Below are 18,700 nucleotides of genomic sequence, written 5' to 3'. Positions count from 1 at the left end.
TATGCCACTGCTGGGTCAAGATGCAACTTGTTTGGAAGTAAGCCAATGTGAGCGGCAGGAGATGATATCACACTCTACATCTCTAATTAGTTACAAATCATAATATTCGTAACGCCTATCTCTACATTACCCTTTTGGAAAGACTCTTCAAGGTGTTCTTTGGTTCAAGGTTCCTGTTCGAAAACCAAAACAGACATGAACAGCCTTTCGTAGCGAATAAACTTATATTGAATGTCTCAGATGAAAATATTAAACTTTTGGGGTTAAATTGTTTTATGCTCAACACAATTCTTTCTTGTTGTGCCAATTACACGGCATTTATTATCATCTGCTTGAACATGGTCTTGGCGACGACGTGAAGAACTATGAGAGACATAATGTATAGAGAACGGGTGATTCTTCCCTTCCCGCTTCTATTCATAAAACGTTTTACATAAACTGACGTACAAAAGAAAGTACACACCCGGTGCTTTTGGATTACTTTCCAAATAGCGATGTAAATGTTTTGAAAAGAGTTTTTACAGTGATATATAAGTCACAGACTTTCCTAATATGTTGCCCAAACACCCCAGATATCGTGCCCAATTGCGCAGTTGCCAGTCAACATCACAACGCTTTTCAAATGATCCCAAAACACCAGATATGTACTTTCTACAGTTTATGTAGTGTTGAGTTGAGTTGAGTTGGGTTTTGCGTCACATCGGCATTATTCCAGCCATATAGTGACGAGAACAAGTTTGCATTAATAAACATTGTAAGTACATACTCGGAATGAGTTTTATTTCAAAAACATATATTCATTACATTGTCATTAAAAAGCAGAAAAAGTCATAGCATCAAATTTAAAGGCAGGCAATTTGTTAGTCACATTTAACAGTTACAATTTATGATAGTTACATTTCACAGTTACAATTTATGATACAGATCAGTTTCCCTCAGGTAGTTCACTATGAGATGAGCGCTCACGCGGGAGAACAGATATTTTAGGTATGTTGCATCATAATGTGAGTCCCTTGCAGACGATAAGTCCACGCATTCAAGCAGAATATGCTTGATGGTGAAAACCTCATCGCAAGAGACACACGTGGGGGGTCCATCCCCATCCGTTTTCAGCAGATAGTCATGAGTAAATCGACTGTGGCCAATACGACATCGTCGTAAAATTACCTCATCACGTCTTGACTGAACACCCAAGTAGGTGACTTTCCTTATGTTTCCAAAATTCGAGGTATAAGTACAATTTGTATCCTATGAAAATGTCAAGTATAAAGTTAAGGAATAGGTGAGGTATTGGTTTGAAGTTGATAGACTGTTACGCAAATGACTGCCAGTTACTGTTTTTGACACATATGAGAATGCACCAGACCGTTTGGCTTTGAAACTGCTGAAAGGACACATTTAATCAAAGGTGATTACCTTTCCTCCATGAATACATTTATGTATAGGTGTAACACTGATATTAATAAGAAAGTAAGATATTAATGTCAGAGGAAACTTGAAATGTGAAAATGATACACTGATAGACAGACATCAATCACACTGTACCAAAACCTATGATCTGAAGAGTGAATCCTCTGCTTTAACCTTTATTCCACAATTGGCAAGTTCCGTTTTACAAATTGTAACGTCAAGGTTGGGTATGTATAGCCACATCAAGAACCGTAATTAGAGCCCACCAGAATGGGTATAGTCGCATCAAGAACCGTAATTAGCCCACAAGCATGGGTATAGCTACATCAAGAACCGTAATTAGAGCCCACCAGCATGGGTATAGTCGCATCAAGAACCGTAAATAGCCCACCAGCATGGGTATAGCCACATCAAGAACCGTAATTAGAGCCCACCATCATGGGTATAGTCGCATCAAGAACCGTAATTACAGCCCACCAGCCTGGGTATAGTCGCATCAAGAACCGTAATTGGCCCACCAGGATGGGTATAGTCGCATCAAGAACCGTAATTGGCCCACCAGGATGGGCATAGTCGCATCAAAAACCGTAATTACAGCCCGCCAGCATGGGTACAGTCGCATCAAGAACCATAATTGGCCCACCAGGACGGGTATAGTCGCATCAAGAACCGTATTTACCCCACCAGCATGGGTATAGTCGCATCAAGAACCGTAATTGGTCCACCAGGATGGGTATTGTCGCATCGAAAAACGTAATTGGACCACCAGGATGGGTATAGTCGCATCAAGAACCGTAATTGGTCCACCAGGATGGGTATTGTCGCATCGAAAAACGTAATTGGCCCACCAGGATGGGTATAGTTGCATCAAGAACCGTAATTAGCCCACCAGGATGGGTATAGTTGCATCAAAAAACGTAATGAGAGCCGATCAACCTGGGTATAGCCACATCAAGAACCGTATTTAGAGCCCACCAGAATACGTATAGTCGCATCAAGTACCGTCATTTAAGCCCACCAGCATAGATATAGTCGCATCACGTACCGTCATTAATTAGAGGCCACCAGAATAGGTCTAGCCGCATCAAGAACCGTATTTAGAGCCCAACAGCATGGGTATAGTCGCATCAAGTACAGTCATCAGAGCCCACCAGCATGGGTATATCCGCATCAAGAATCGTATTGAGAGCCCACCAGCATGGGTATAGTTGCATCAAGTACCATCATCAGAGCCCACCAGCATGGATATAGTTGCATCAAAAACTGTAATTACAGCCCACCAGCATGGGTACACCTGCATCAAGAACCTATTTAGAGCCCACCAGCATGGGTATAGTCGCATCAAAAACCGTAATTAGAACCCACCACCATGGGTATAGTCGCATCAAGAACCGTAATTAGAACCCACCACCATGGGTATAGTCGCATCAAGAACCGTGATAAGAGCCCAACAGCATGGGTATATCCGCATCAAGAATCGTATTTAGAGCCCATCAGAATGGGTACACCTGCATCAAGAACCGTAATTAGAGCCCACCAGCATGGGTATATCCTCATCAAGAATCGTATTGAGAGCCCACCAGTATGGGTATAGTCGCATCAAAGAACCGTCATTTAGAGCCCACCAGCATCGATATAGTCGCATCAAAAACTGTAAATACAGCCCATCAGAATGGGTACACCTGCATCAAGAACCTATTTAGAGCCCACCAGCATGGGTATAGCTGCATCAAGAACCTATTTAGAGCCCACCAGCATGGGTATAGTCGCATCAAGAACCGTAATTAGAGCCCACCAGCATGGGTATAGTCGCATCAAGAACCGTAATTAGAACCCACCAGCATGGGTATAGTCGCATCAAGAACCGTAATTAGAGCCCACCAGCATGGGTATAGCCGCATCAAGAACCGTAATTAGAGCCCACCAGCATGGGTATAGTCGCATCAAGAACCGTAATTAGAGCCCACCAGCATGGGTATAGTCGCATCAAGAACCGTAATTAGAGCCCACCAGCATGGGTATAGTCGCATCAAGAACCGTAATTAGAGCCCACCAGCATGGGTATAGTCGCATCAAGAACCGTAATTACAGCCCGCCAGCATGGGTATAGTCGCATCAAGAACCGTAATTGGCCCACCAGGATGGGTATAGTCGCATCAAGAACCGTATTTACCCCACCAGCATGGGTATAGTCGCATCAAGAACCGTAATTGGTCCACCAGGATGGGTATTGTCGCATCGAAAAACGTAATTGGACCACCAGGATGGGTATAGTCGCATCAAGAACCGTAATTGGTCCACCAGGATGGGTATTGTCGCATCGAAAAACGTAATTGGCCCACCAGGATGGGTATAGTCGCATCAAGAACCGTAATTAGCCCACCAGGATGGGTATAGTTGCATCAAAAACCATAATTAGAGCCCACCAGCATGGGTATAGCCACACCAAGAACCGTATTTAGAGCCCACCAGAATACGTATAGTCGCATCAAGTACCGTCATTAGAGCCCACCAGCATAGATATAGTCGCATCACGAACCGTCATTAATTAGAGGCCACCAGAATAGGTCTAGCCGCATCAAGAACCGTATTTAGAGCCCACCAGCATGGGTATAGTCGCATCAAGTACAGTCATCAGAGCCCACCAGCATGGGTATATCCGCATCAAGAATCGTATTGAGAGCCCACCAGCATGGGTATAGTTGCATCAAGTACCATCATCAGAGCCCACCAGCATGGATATAGTTGCATCAAGAACCGTAATTACAGCCCACCAGCATGGGTATACCTGCATCAAGAACCTATTTAGAGCCCACCAGCATGGGTATAGTCGCATCAAGAACCGTAATTAGAGCCCACCAGCATGGGTATAGTCGCATCAAGAACCGTAATTAGAACCCACCAGCATGGGTATAGTCGCATCAAGAACCGTGATTAGAGCCCACCAGCATGGGTATATCCGCATCAAGAACCGTATTTAGAGCCCACCAGAATGGGTACACCTGCATCAAGAACCGTAATTAGAGCCCACCAGCATGGGTATATCCTCATCAAGAATCGTATTGAGAGCCCACCAGTATGGGTATAGTCGCATCAAGTACCGTCATCAGAGCCCACCAGCATCGATATAGTCGCATCAAAAACTGTAAATACAGCCCATCAGAATGGGTACACCTGCATCAAGAACCTATTTATAGCCCACCAGCATGGGTATAGCTGCATCAAGAACCTATTTAGAGCCCACCAGCATGGGTATAGTCGCATCAAAAACCGTAATTAGAACCCACCACCATGGGTATAGTCGCATCAAGAACCGTAATTAGAACCCACCACCATGGGTATAGTCGCATCAAGAACCGTGATAAGAGCCCAACAGCATGGGTATATCCGCATCAAGAATCGTATTTAGAGCCCATCAGAATGGGTACACCTGCATCAAGAACCGTAATTAGAGCCCACCAGCATGGGTATATCCTCATCAAGAATCGTATTGAGAGCCCACCAGTATGGGTATAGTCGCATCAAGTACCGTCATCAGAGCCCACCAGCACCGATATAGTCGCATAACTGTAAATACAGCCCACCAGCATGGGTATAGCATGGGTATAGCTGCATCAAGAACCGTAATTAGAGCCCACCAGCATGGGTATAGCTGCATCCGTGTTTAGAACCCACCACCATGGGTATGGTCGGGAACCCATAGTAAGCTGCATCAAGAACCGTATTTAGAGCCCACCAGCATGGGTATAGCTGCATCAAGAACCGTAATTAGAGCCCACCAGCATGGGTATAGCTGCATCAAGAACCGTAATTAGAGCCCACCAGCATGGGTATAGCTGCATCAAGAACCATCAATGGGACCTGTAACCTAGACCCCACCAGCATGGGTATAATTAGAGCCCACCAGCATGGGCATCAAGAACCGTAATTAGAGCCCACCAGCATGGGTATAGCCGCATCAAGAACCGTAATTAGAGCCCACCAGCATGGGTATAGCTGCATCAAGAACCGTAATTAGAGCCCACCAGCATTGGGATAGCTGCATCAAGAACCGTAATTAGAGCCCACCAGCATTGGGTATAGCTGCATCAAGAACCGTAATTAGAGTCCACCAGCATTGGTATAGTCGCATCAAGAACCGTCATCAGAGCCCACCAGAATAGGTATAGCCGCATCAAGAACTGTAATTACAGCCCACCAGCATCGGTACAGCTGTATCAAGAACTGTATTTAGACCCCACCAGCATGGGTATTGCTGCATCTACAACTGTAATTACAGCCCACCAGCATCGGTACAGCTGTATCAAGAACTGTATTTAGACCCCACCAGAATAGGTATAGCCGCATCAAGAACTGTAATTACAGCCCACCAGCATCGGTACAGCTGTATCAAGAACTGTATTTAGACCCCACCAGCATGGGTATTGCTGCATCTACAACTGTAATTACAGCCCACCAGCATCGGTACAGCTGTATCAAGAACTGTATTTAAAGCCCACCAGAACAGGTATAGCTGCATCTACTACCGTAATTAAAACCCACGGTACAGCTGTATCAAGAACTGTATTTAGAGCCCACCAGAATAGGTATAGCCGCATCAAGAACGTACCGTCATGGGAGCGAAGCTTATGCTGGAACCTACGACCTGTAGATACAAGTGATCTGCAAGTGGCTAAGTGACCAGCAGAAAAATTAAACCCACTAACAGACAAAAATGTCCTTCCAAATTGCACATACAACGTAAGCATTTCCAGTTGTCCATCACACAGGTGAGGACAGGTGAAATAGACGATACATCTGGTCTTTCTTTACAACTTACATTTTACCTGAAATAGCATACGTTTGCTTGCACAATAAATGAATCTGAAAACATCACAACTTGAGCTCCACGAACAAATACAAAAATGCAATCTTACCAAAATGGGCAAATACAAAATATGATTAATGTGTTATTAAATGTAAGCCAACTATTTTAAGACACGGAAGGTACATTCAGTATACACTAGCTAATACATTTTGGTCATCCGTACATATATGTCTTAATAACGGAGTGACAGTATAATAATATAATTTCTGTTATTTTCTCCTCGTGCCATCACTCAGGTATAGTTCGTAAATCATAAAACAGAATTTAAAAGAATAACTCATTAGCTGCAATGATAAATAGTTGACGATGAATTCGATGCGTCCACCAAAGCAAAAGCTGAGTGCAGAGTTACAAAACAAACCAACAAACAAACCTTAGCAAAAGCCGAACTTGAAATTTTCAATCCAAAAAGCCTTTCCACTTATCACGAGATGTCAGTAATTGAATGAAGCGGACCATGAATATCTTCTAAATTATCAGCCTCGCTTGAAAACGTGCGTCTCATTTTCTAACCCACCACATCAGGTTTATATCTCTCGCTATGCGGGTTTTCTGGCAGGATAAACAACGAAAGTGCAAATGTACACCATATGCATATGTAAAACCTGTTCTAACAAAGAAGCATATGTTCTCCTTTCTAACACCAACTTCAACCTTCACCCAGATTCCTAACGTAATCCAATACCCCATTAGGGCCTACATATGCCTTACATTAGGAAAATACACTACAAGTGAATTTTGCAAGGTTGCACTTAAGTGAAGAGTGTGTTGCCTACTTTTATGATAATGATTATATGAAGTATATGTTAAGATACAATTCAGTAATTACAGCGGGGGATTTCTAACGACCTTGACCCAGGCTATATATACATGTATAGTCTCTGTTATGTGGTGATTTACAGGTCTGCTTCATTCATCACAGAGGTTTGTCTTCGGGCTCACCGAGTTTTACTGTACCACTTTATAAGCCAAACATCACGTGTTGTCTCTCACGCAGACGCTGGGGTCTCTTAGTGGCACGCTTTCTTGTAAATGTACATGTACATATAATTAATGTCCTCACCACACGGGTACAATGTGTACAATGCTCGGTAGTATAACACTCACTCACTCACTCACTCACTCACTCACTCACTCAATCGCTCACTCACTCACTCACTCACTCAATCACTCACTCACTCACTCACTCACTCACTCACTCACTCACTCGGCCCGTGAAGATCCGGGGTAGATGAGTCTTCAGCAACCCACGCTTGCCACAAAAGGCGACTATGCTTGTCGTAAGAGGCGACTAACGGGATCGGGTGGTCAGGCTCGCTGACTTGGTTGACACATGTAATCGGTTCCCAATTGCGCAGATCGATGCTCATGCTGTTGATCACTGGATTGTCTCGTCCAGACTCGATTATTTAGAGACCGCCGCCATATAGCTGGAATATTGTTGAGTGCGGCGTAAAACTAAACTCACTCACTCACTCACTCACTCACTCACAAAGCAATACATTTAAGTCTAACCTTACCTGAATAATATTTATGTTCAGCTTGTGACTATTAAACATGCCCTAACCCTACATGCAGATAATCAAAACAATGCTAAACTTTAGAAAAGAAATATTTCATTACAACCTCGTCGGTCCGTGTTTATTCTTTACCTGGTGAAGGTCAGTCACATTCTGGCTACCGTGATACAAGTGGACTATCGTTGATCGTAATGAGACGGCTCTTAATTGGAGCCCCTTCTTGAATGTGTGTCAATATGGTTTTATTAAGAGCCGACAAAGTAGGGTTTTCTGTATCAGCTTGGCAGGGTGGTGATTTGTGATTCCACAGGTTATCAGTCTGGTTCGCCTGGCTCCGAGTTAATCTTTAACTGACTCATCAATTGTCGAGATACCGCCACCACTAACATGTCACTCGCTGAACCCATCCAGGACGATTCGTAAAAGCACATCGTAAAAATCATGGACTTTATGGCTGTAGAGGGAGACTTGTGTTGCACGAACTAGTTGCTCTTACCAGTACAGTTGCATGTGTTTTCAACGTCGACATGTATACTGCCGGTAACTGTATATGCAACAGATGGTAAACTTGTATATTGTTGAATTTCAAAACATTATACGGTATGTAATTCAATATGCGTTGCTCTTTATTGACACGTGCACATATAAACAACTTACTTTTGATGCAAAATTACTTGCACTAATATCCATATTTCATACTTTCATTTTCACCAGTGCTGCATATTGAAACCATGGTATGAATACCTAACTGGGAGAGACGGTAGAGTGTGTTGTATATGTAAGTCAATATATTACACATTGTTTACAAGAGCGCCGGAAAGCAAGTTTGGATTCAACAAGGCACGGCTGAACTGCGCACGATGTGATCAATAACATCTGTTTAAGTGTCTGTATATACCTCGACGTACATATTGTCTTAAAAGTCCATAAATATCCAGAACGAGTCTTGAGCCAAGTGTATAGACGATATGGTAAAGGAAAGAAGAAAATGCGGAGAAATATAAGAAGATACGTCAGACTGAATAAAAGCATCTCTCTCTCACACACACACACACACCATACAAGTCTCACACGCACACCACACACAGACTGTCTCTACCGTACCGCACACATACTCTCACACACGCACACCACTCACACACACAACACACACAGACTCTCACATACACAACACACAGACTCTCTCTCACTCACACACCACACACATACTCTCTCACAACACACACTCTCTCACACACACACACACACACAGACAGACTCTCTCACACACACCACACAGACTCTCTCAAACACACACAACACACACACAGACTCTCACACATACACACAACACACACAGACTCTCTCTTTCTCTCTCTATTACTCTCACACTTGGACTTTCTCTCTCCTCACACACACACACACACACACAAAAATCAACGCAAGCACATATAAATACGTACATTTTCAAATTCGAATATACATTTTCGAAGCTAATTTGCAATACGTCAATCTGTCCGACCACGAATCACACACACTCAAACATATTTGCGGTTCCACCCAATACCTAACCAACCCGAACGTCTCCGTGGTAGTCACCCAACTAACCCAAACACCCCTCACTAATGACTTGCTTGATACCACGTGACTGTCACTACTGACGTCACTGCATGCAGTATTTACGTTTCCCCTAGATGCATATTTAACCTACATGACACTGTGCCAGTCATCGAGTAATGTCCTGACACTGGAACAACTAAAAGTACAGGAAATTCGGTCAACTGGCAATCATATCGGATAATAGTGCTGTTTGTGTGCTTCAAACACTGGGCTCAACTGCAGCGAATGTGAAATGGTGCCATGATAAAATAGAATGATGCTTGTCCTTTAAACATCATCTACCTTCCAGCATCCCAACACCCTCACCACAGGACGTTGTCTCCACCCACAACACACGATGTTGTCTCCACCATCACCCCACGACGTTGTCTCCACCATCACCTCACGGCGTTGTCTCCACCCACACCCTCAACACACGACGTTGTCTCCACCCACAACACACGACGTTATCTCCACCGTCAACACATGACGTTTTCGCCATCCACACCACGCGACGTAGTCTCCACCCTCAACACATGACGTTATTTCCACTCACAACACACGTCGTTGTCTCAACCCTCAAAACACGACGTTATCACCACCCTCAAGAGACGACTTTGTTTCCACCCACAACACACGAAGTTGTCTTCACCCTCAACACATGACGTTATCTCTACCCACAACAAACAACGTTACCTCCACCCTCAACACATGACGTTATACACCCACAACATACGACTTTGTCACCACCATCAACACATGACGTTGTCTCCACCATCACCTCACGACGTGATCTCCACCCTCAACACACGACGTTATCCACCCGCAACACACGACGTTGTTTCCACCCTCAACACATGACGTTGTCTCCACCATCACCTCACGACGTGATCTCCACCCTCAACACACGACGTTATCTCCACCCGCAACACACGACGTTGTTTCCACCCTCAACACATGACGTTGTCTCCACCATCACCACACGACGTTATCTCCACCCACAACTCACGACGTTATCTCCCAACACATGACGCAACTCTCCACGACGTCAACACCCGACGTTGTCCACCCACACCACACGACTCCACCCTCAACACATGACGTTATTTACGTTTCCATCCACACCACACGTTGTCTCAAACCACCTCACCAAACACGATTCCCGTTAACACCACGACTTTGTTTCCACCCCAACACACGAAGTTGTCTTCACCCTCAACACATGACGTTATCTCTACCCACAACAAACAACGTTACTCCTCCACCCTCAACCCTCACATGACGTTATACACCCACAACATACGACTTTTGTCACCCACCAGTTGTCAACACATGACGTTGTCTCCACCATCACCTCACGACGTGATCTCCACCCTCAACACACGACGTTATCTCCACCCGCAACACACGACGTTGTTTCCACCCTCAACACATGACGTTGTCTCCACCATCACCTCACGACGTGATCTCCACCCTCAACACACGACGTTATCTCCACCCGCAACACACGACGTTGTTTCCACCCTCAACACATGACGTTGTCTCCACCATCACCTCACGACGTTATCTCCACCCGCAACTCACGACGTCATCTCCACCCACAACACACGACGTTATCTCCACCGTCAACACATGACGTTTTCGCCATCCACACCACGCGACGTAGTCTCCACCCTCAACACATGACGTTATTTCCACTCACAACACACGTCGTTGTCTCACAACGTCGTTGTCTCAACCCTTAAACACGACGTTATCACCACCCTCAAGAGACGACTTTGTTTCCACCCACAACACACGAAGTTGTCTTCACCCTCAACACATGACGTTATCTCTACCCACAACAAACAACGTTACCTCCACCCTCAACACATGACGTTATACACCCACAACATACGACTTTGTCACTACCATCAACACATGACGTTGTCTCCACCATCACCTCACGACGTGATCTCCACCCTCAACACACGACGTTATCTCCACCCGCAACACACGACGTTGTTTCCACCCTCAACACATGACGTTGTCTCCACCATCACCTCGCGACGTTATCTCCACCCGCAACTCACGACGTCATCTCCACCCACAACACATGACGTTATCTCCACCGTCAACACTTGACGTTGTCGCCACCCACACCACGCGACGTAGTCTCCACCCTCAACACATGACGTTATTTCCACTCACAACACACGTCGTTGTCTCAACCCTCAAAACACGACGTTAACACCACCCTCAAGAGACGACTTTGTTTCCACCCACAACACACGAAGTTGTCTTCACCCTCAACACATGACGTTATCTCTACCCACAACAAACAACGTTACCTCCACCCTCAACACATGACGTTATACACCCACAACATACGACTTTGTCACCACCCTAAACACATGACGTTGTCTCCACCATCACCTCACGACGTGATCTCCACCCTCAACACACGACGTTATCTCCACCCGCAACACACGACGTTGTTTCCACCCTCAACACATGACGTTGTCTCCACCATCACCTCACGACGTTATCTCCACCCGCAACACACGACGTTGTTTCCACCCTCAACACATGACGTTGTCTCCACCATCACCTCACGACGTTATCTCCACCCGCAACTCACGACGTCATCTCCAGACACAACACACGACGTGATCTCCACCCGCAACTCACGACGTCATCTCCAGACACAACACACGACGTTGTCTCCACCATCACCTCACGACGTTGTCTCCACCCTCATCACACGACGTTATCTCCACCCGCAACTCACGACGTTGTTTCCACCCTCAACACATGACGTTGTCTCCACCGTCAACACATGACGTTGTCGCCATCCACACCACGCGACGTAGTCTCCACCCTCAACATATGACGTTATTTCCACTCACAACACACGTCGTTGTCTCCACCCTCAAAACACGACGTTATCACCACCCTCAAGAGACGACTTTGTTTCCACCCACAACACACGAAGTTGTCTTCACCCTCAACACATGACGTTATCTCTACCCACAACAAACAACGTTACCTCCACCCTCAACACATGACGTTATACACCCACAACATACGACGTTGTCTCTACCCTCAACACACGACGTTGTCTCTACCCTCAACACATGACGTTGTCTCCACCCTCAATACACGACGTTGTCTCCACCCACAACACATGACGTTGTCTCCACCCTCAATACACGACGTTGTCTCCACCCTCAACACATGAAGTTATCTCCACCCACAACGCACGTCACTGCATCCACCCTCAACACCCGACGTTATCTACACACACTAACCGACGTAGTCTCCACCCTCAACACATGACGTTATCTCTACTTATAACACGTCATTGTCTCCACCCTCAACACCCGACCTTATCTCCACCCACAACACACGTCATTGTCTCCACCCTCAACACCCGACCTTATCTCCACCCACAACACACGTCATTGTCTCTACCCTCAACACACGACGTTGTCTCCACCCTCAACACACGACGTTGTCTCCACTCTCAACACATGACGTTATCTCTACCCACAACAAACAACGTTACCTCCACCATCAACACACGTCGTGGTCTCCACCATCAACACATGATGTTATGTCAACCCACAACACGCGGCATTGTCTCCACCCTCAACACATGACGTGATCTTCACCCACAACACACGGCATTGCCTCCACCTCAACGCTCGACGTTGTCTCTACCCACAACACACGACGTTGTCTCCACCCTCAACACACGACGTTGTCTCCACCCTCTACCCATGACGTTGTCTCCACCCTCAACATATGGCATTGTCTCCACCCTCAACACATGACGTTGTCTCTTCCCCCTACCAATGACGTTATCTCCACTCACAACACACGATATTGTTGCCACCCACAACAAACGACGTTGTCTCCACCCACAACGTTGTCTCCACCCTCAACACACGACGTTGTCTCCAGCCTCAACACACGGCATTGTCTCCACTCTCAACACACGACGTTGTCCCCACCCTCAACACACGGCATTGTCTCCACTCTCAACACACGACGTTGTCTCCACCCTCAACACACGGCATTGACTCCTTCCTCAACACACAACGTTGTCTCCACTACCCACACCGCTGCTCTGACAAACATGTTATTTATTAACGTCGACGAATACCCATCATTTTTGGATAACACGTTTCCGCTCCATCGAGAGCTTCCTGTCCTGACGAAAACAGAAGTGTTTACACGAGCATTGGTTTCCTGTGTTGCGAAACAACGGGTTCCTGCACTTCCAGAGCGAGAGCGTCTATACAATATGAATTCTCATGACTTTCATAAAATTGATATGACGCCCGTGCCAGTGAAATAATACCAGTATTGCCCATTATTTCACAATATATAATCTATTTCAGATTCCTGACAGAACAATTAGAGGGAAACCAGTGGTGAGGAATGTGAGTTGTTTTAGTGACGCACAGGCAAATTTTACAAACTGGGTAATTTTTAATCACGTGGATGATAAATCAACGTATTACTCACTCCTGAAGAGATCTCCCGTTTAATAACAATAAACCTATATTAGGGACCCGTTCAAAAGTTCCATGACGCATAATATTCTTATTTCCTTACGGTAAGGGATGTGTGTGTGCGTGCGTGCTTGCGTTGCGTGCGTGCGTGCGTGCGTGCGTGCGTGCGTGCGTGCGTGCGTGCGTGCGTGTGTGTGTGTGTGAAGTTTTCCAACCAGAATATACAGAATGGTATTTAAGCATGTCTGTCTTCATGACAGTGTGGTTTTGAGTTTTACATGGAATTTAACATTTCTCTCAGCAATAAACTTTTGAACTTGTCCCTTTCACAGAGTTTAAAAACATCACGGGACGGGATTACTTTTGGCCCCTCGGATGAAAAATAACGGTGTAATATAACGGTATGAATACGGTTTCGTTTAACGATTTGTATACAGAACAGGGCGGTTAACAGGAACTGGTTGCCACGCACAGATATAAACAGTGGAGACAGGATAGGCCATCATTCGGTTAGTTATAGACTGGTAAAGATCCGGGTTAGAATTGGTCTTAAGTAACCCATCCTTGTCGTAAGGGCTACTAACGGGATCGGGTGGTCAGACTCGCTGACTTGGCTGACACATGTCATCGTATCCCATTTGCGTAGGTCGATGCTTGTGATGTTAATCACTGGATTGTCTGGTCCAGAACCGATTATTTACAGACCGCCGTCATATTGTTGGAATATTGCCGAGTGCGGCGTTATGAGCGTGTATATTTGCGTCAGTGTGTATCGTTTTGTCTTTTTTCCTCTGCGGAATAGAACTGGCTAGACTTGAGTTTGTTTTCAGAAAATATATTACACAATCAAGGTGCAGAACTAGGCATTGGCGGATCCAAAGGGGTGTCAGGGGGTTCGAGTCCTCCCTTTTCAAAATGACTAAAGACCACATTGAAGTTAATGTTTTGCATTGGCAGAGCCAGGGGTGGTTCGGTTCCAACCCACCCCCAGCCCCACCCCCCTCCTGTGAATATTCCTGGATCCGCCTATGCTACGGTTTCACCCAAATGATCCGTTCCCTACATCCTTCTGGCGTCCATCTGTCGCTAATCTGACACACGGCCCGATATAACGGAAATAGTGCTCTATCTCCTTGGAATACGTAGATGAAGCGTATCGTTATCCTACATAAGCCTCTCATAGTGTCTGAACACAGATCAGTCGTACAAGCGAATATTAGGACGCCGGGTAACGCTGAACTCGTTATTAGGCCAATATTAGGGACTTGATGTTAGGTTGCCTTTGTATTCAGTAGTATCAGGCTATCTTCTTATAGTCGACTTCTCGATATTTAGACCAACGCAGGAGAATTTAATATATATACGCTTTTTGTTCAAACGTCATCAACACCGTGAATGGGTATAATCAACTCTTACACATGTGAGCGTGTACGAGAACATCGTGACCTAGCCAGCATGTACGCCCAGAGACCACAAAATAACTGCGTTGGGAGGAACGCATAAAACGTTCTAGGAAAGAAGAGAAACAAATGTACAGACCCTCGCCTTTAGGCGACAACAACTTGCAACATGATCACACATTCTAAGGAATGATTTCACACCCGAGATCCGCTAATTAAAACTTGTTTAATCCGGACGCTTAATTACTAATACCAGGATAGTCCGGATTGACGGTGTGTGCTGCATTAATTAGTCTGTGTACAACGTTAGCTTTTCGGCAGGTTACCTGAACAAATCAAACAGTTAGCTTAAAACATTGCAGAATTAAAATACGTTTAACCTATGTCATTCGACATCGTCAGACTGTTTACAATGAATAATGACTCTCCCCCACCCCGCAAAGGGAGAGATAACTAGCGCTATCTAGCTGTTGTTTACATCGTGTCATACGTTGGTATCGTAGTTGTTACAAGTATGGGACAACCTATTGTAATCTGCTAGGCGTTATCACTCCACACAAGCAATGATTACAATGGATGAAATTAAGCTACTCACTGTCATAGATACAGACTAAGGTGACGATGGGTCAATATACTAGACACACGAAGGGTTGACTTACGATCCTATCGCAAATAAAGTCAAGCAAATTAGAGCTATATTTTACACAGAACATATGAAGTGAAATCGTAATCGTAAACACGAGTCACATAGGTAAGCATGAACCACCGGGCCCCCAAGTAGATACACCTATTGAAAACAGGATTTGACACCACAATTACAAACGTTAGGGACCGTTCATAATTTTATTTTATTTTAATTTTGTTCGTGTGTGTGTGTGTGTGTGTGTGTGTGTGTATGTGTGATATGGGAAGGGGGGCAGCTATGATTTTGTTCATGATAACATTCCCCAAATTATGCTTAAAGTTCATGTGGTGTGGGCGGGATCAATGATGTGTGTACATGACATGTGTGTGGTGTGGGGGTTACTTTCGTATATAAATTTTAGGGGTTGATTCACATTGTACATGCATCTCCATAAAAGTCATCATCACACCCTACACACCCCAACCCACCCCCAACCATAAATTATGAACGTTCCCTTATCTAAACGGGGCGGTGGGGTAGCGGGGTAGCCTAGTGGTTAAAGCGTTCGCCCGTCATGCCGATATTGCTGGGGTGTTGCTAAAAGCGGCGTAAAACCCAACTCACTCAATAATCAAAACGTCATTAGGCAGAAAGCAGTTGCCGAAACAGGGCAAACCTAATGTCCAAACGATACCTGTGGCACTTTCTATCAAATACGTCACAATCGAATAACCTGTTTCAGTCTTAGCCACCATGAAGGACGGATGTAAACTTTCTTTTGCCCGGCAGTTTACGTGATTGAAATGACCGGAAGTAGATACACTGACGGACAAAAGAAATTGTATCAACAATACGGGTAGTTGTTGTGTACTGCTCGTGAAAATACATGACCCTCATGGACTGACACATAGGGTCATATAGTCAGTTTGACGTCACTGCATTCCAGTATTTTGGAGATTATAGTTACTCTGTATGCATTGACCTGGAACGACCACGGTCACCTGGCTTTCGTCGCACACCACGCTTCATTAGAGGTCAGATTACTTGACTCGATATTCAGCGCCATTTTTTCTTGAGTATTATGTCACGTGTTACACTGATGCTAAGTCTCTGAATGAGTGAGTGAGTTTAGTTTTACGCCGCACTCAGAAATATTCCAGCTATATGGCGGCGGTCTGTAAATAATCGAGTCAGGACCAGGCAATCCAATGATCAACAGCATGAGCATCGATCTGCGCAATTGGAAACCGATGACATGTGTCAACCAAACCAGCGAGCCTGACCACCCGATCCCGTTAGTCGCCTCTTACGACAAGCATGGGTTACTGAAGGCTCATTCGAACCTTCTGCTAAGTCTCTGAAAATGTACAATTTGGATAGAAACGCATGAGTCCCAGTAAAGTAGGATATTTTCCTGGATCTGAAGGAAAACTAGACTTTGCAATATTTAGGGCTGTTGCATTACAGGTCGGGCTGAGTACAAGGGAAAGTTATATATGATTTAGCGAGTGTGAAGGCGAGTCGTGTCTGTTTGTGGGAGGATTAGGTCGTGTTCTCTATCACGATGAAGATGGTACCAGGATGTGCACATGCCAGGAGGCCAACCGGCCATTGAAAATATTGACACTATTAAAATTGACGTACTGACGTATCACCACATGAATACATGCATCACCACATGCAGGCTTTGAAGTATTGCTGCGTTTGATGCCGTACTGTTGCATGGGGTGGCTCACTGACGTAGTCTTGCCCATGGTGACGTACTGTTGCATGTGGTGACGTACTTCTGCTCGTGGTGACCACTTGCTGCATTTGATGCCGTACTGCTGCTTTTGATGATGCAATGATTTATGTGATCTTGAAACGCGTTCTGCAAGGATACACAAAACCTGTGCCGATGTGACCTTGTGTTGTAAGATCAGACAAAAGCAACAGGTTTCGTCCTGTCCGGAACCCAGATCCCAGCCCAAGGCATTACAGCGTGACCTCCAAATGGTAAACTCGTCTGGACATAACACCAGCCTGTGCATTCCTCCCGGTTGTGATAAACACACGTACGTACTCTCTACCATCCGCTCTGAAGCGCTGGAACCTGCTCTCACCAGCAACATGACTCTACCAGCAGTCTGTTCTACCATCGCTGTACGGTATACACTTGAGTCTTATAATTAGACCTTGGTGTTGAGGTCTAAAGTGATCCCCAAGAAAGGTCAATGGACCCGGATACCACTGAGGCGCTGTAGTGTGAATACGATGAAGCGGCTCACAACGTCCTGGAGTAGTTGATTGATTTGACCCTGACCACTGCCACCTATGGGGCAGGATACACTCACCTTTCCACAAACACCTGGTATCAGCATTATTTGATAGTGATTCATAAACACATGACCATGATATATGCGATGCCTATGTTTGGTATGCAGGTCTGTCTATGGTAAACAAAAGCAAACGAAGCAAACTTGTACTTCAGCTAGGAAAATATGCAATGTTAAATATGATAATCTAAGTGTAATGTATGAGGAAAGAGTAACTAAGAAACCACTGGAAATTGCCTCTGCCAGGACTCATTACCTCAACAAGGTACACATATTTAAGCAACCCTTTCTTAAGACTACCCGTGAAGGTCCGGGTTAGAATGAACCTTCAGTAACCCATGCTTGTCGTAAGAGGCAACTAACAGTATCGGGTGGTCAGGCTCGCTGACTGGATTGACACATGTCATCGGTTCCCAATTGCGTAGATCGATGTTCATGCTTTTGATCCCTGGATTGTCTGTTCCAGATCCGATTATTTACAGACCG

The 18,700-nt window shown here is 45.2% G+C and overlaps 1 long non-coding RNA gene across 1 annotated transcript; it reads right to left on the bottom strand.

The window, feature by feature from the left end:
- Nucleotides 1-515: 515 nt before the first annotated feature.
- LOC124286268 lies at nucleotides 516-18,369 on the bottom strand. The gene is made up of 3 exons (XR_006900994.1): nucleotides 18,359-18,369; nucleotides 17,243-17,245; nucleotides 516-651 (listed from the first exon to the last, which is right to left on the bottom strand). It is a non-coding gene; the product is annotated as an uncharacterized LOC124286268 (long non-coding RNA).
- Nucleotides 18,370-18,700: the final 331 nt, after the last annotated feature.

Source organism: Haliotis rubra, unplaced genomic scaffold, assembly GCF_003918875.1.
Source record: "Haliotis rubra isolate DU_JTF1 unplaced genomic scaffold, ASM391887v1 Scf38, whole genome shotgun sequence".
Taxonomy (NCBI): Eukaryota; Metazoa; Mollusca; class Gastropoda; order Lepetellida; family Haliotidae; genus Haliotis; species Haliotis rubra.
Note: the sequence above shows the minus strand (reverse complement) of the source record. Positions and strands in the feature narration are given on the sequence as shown.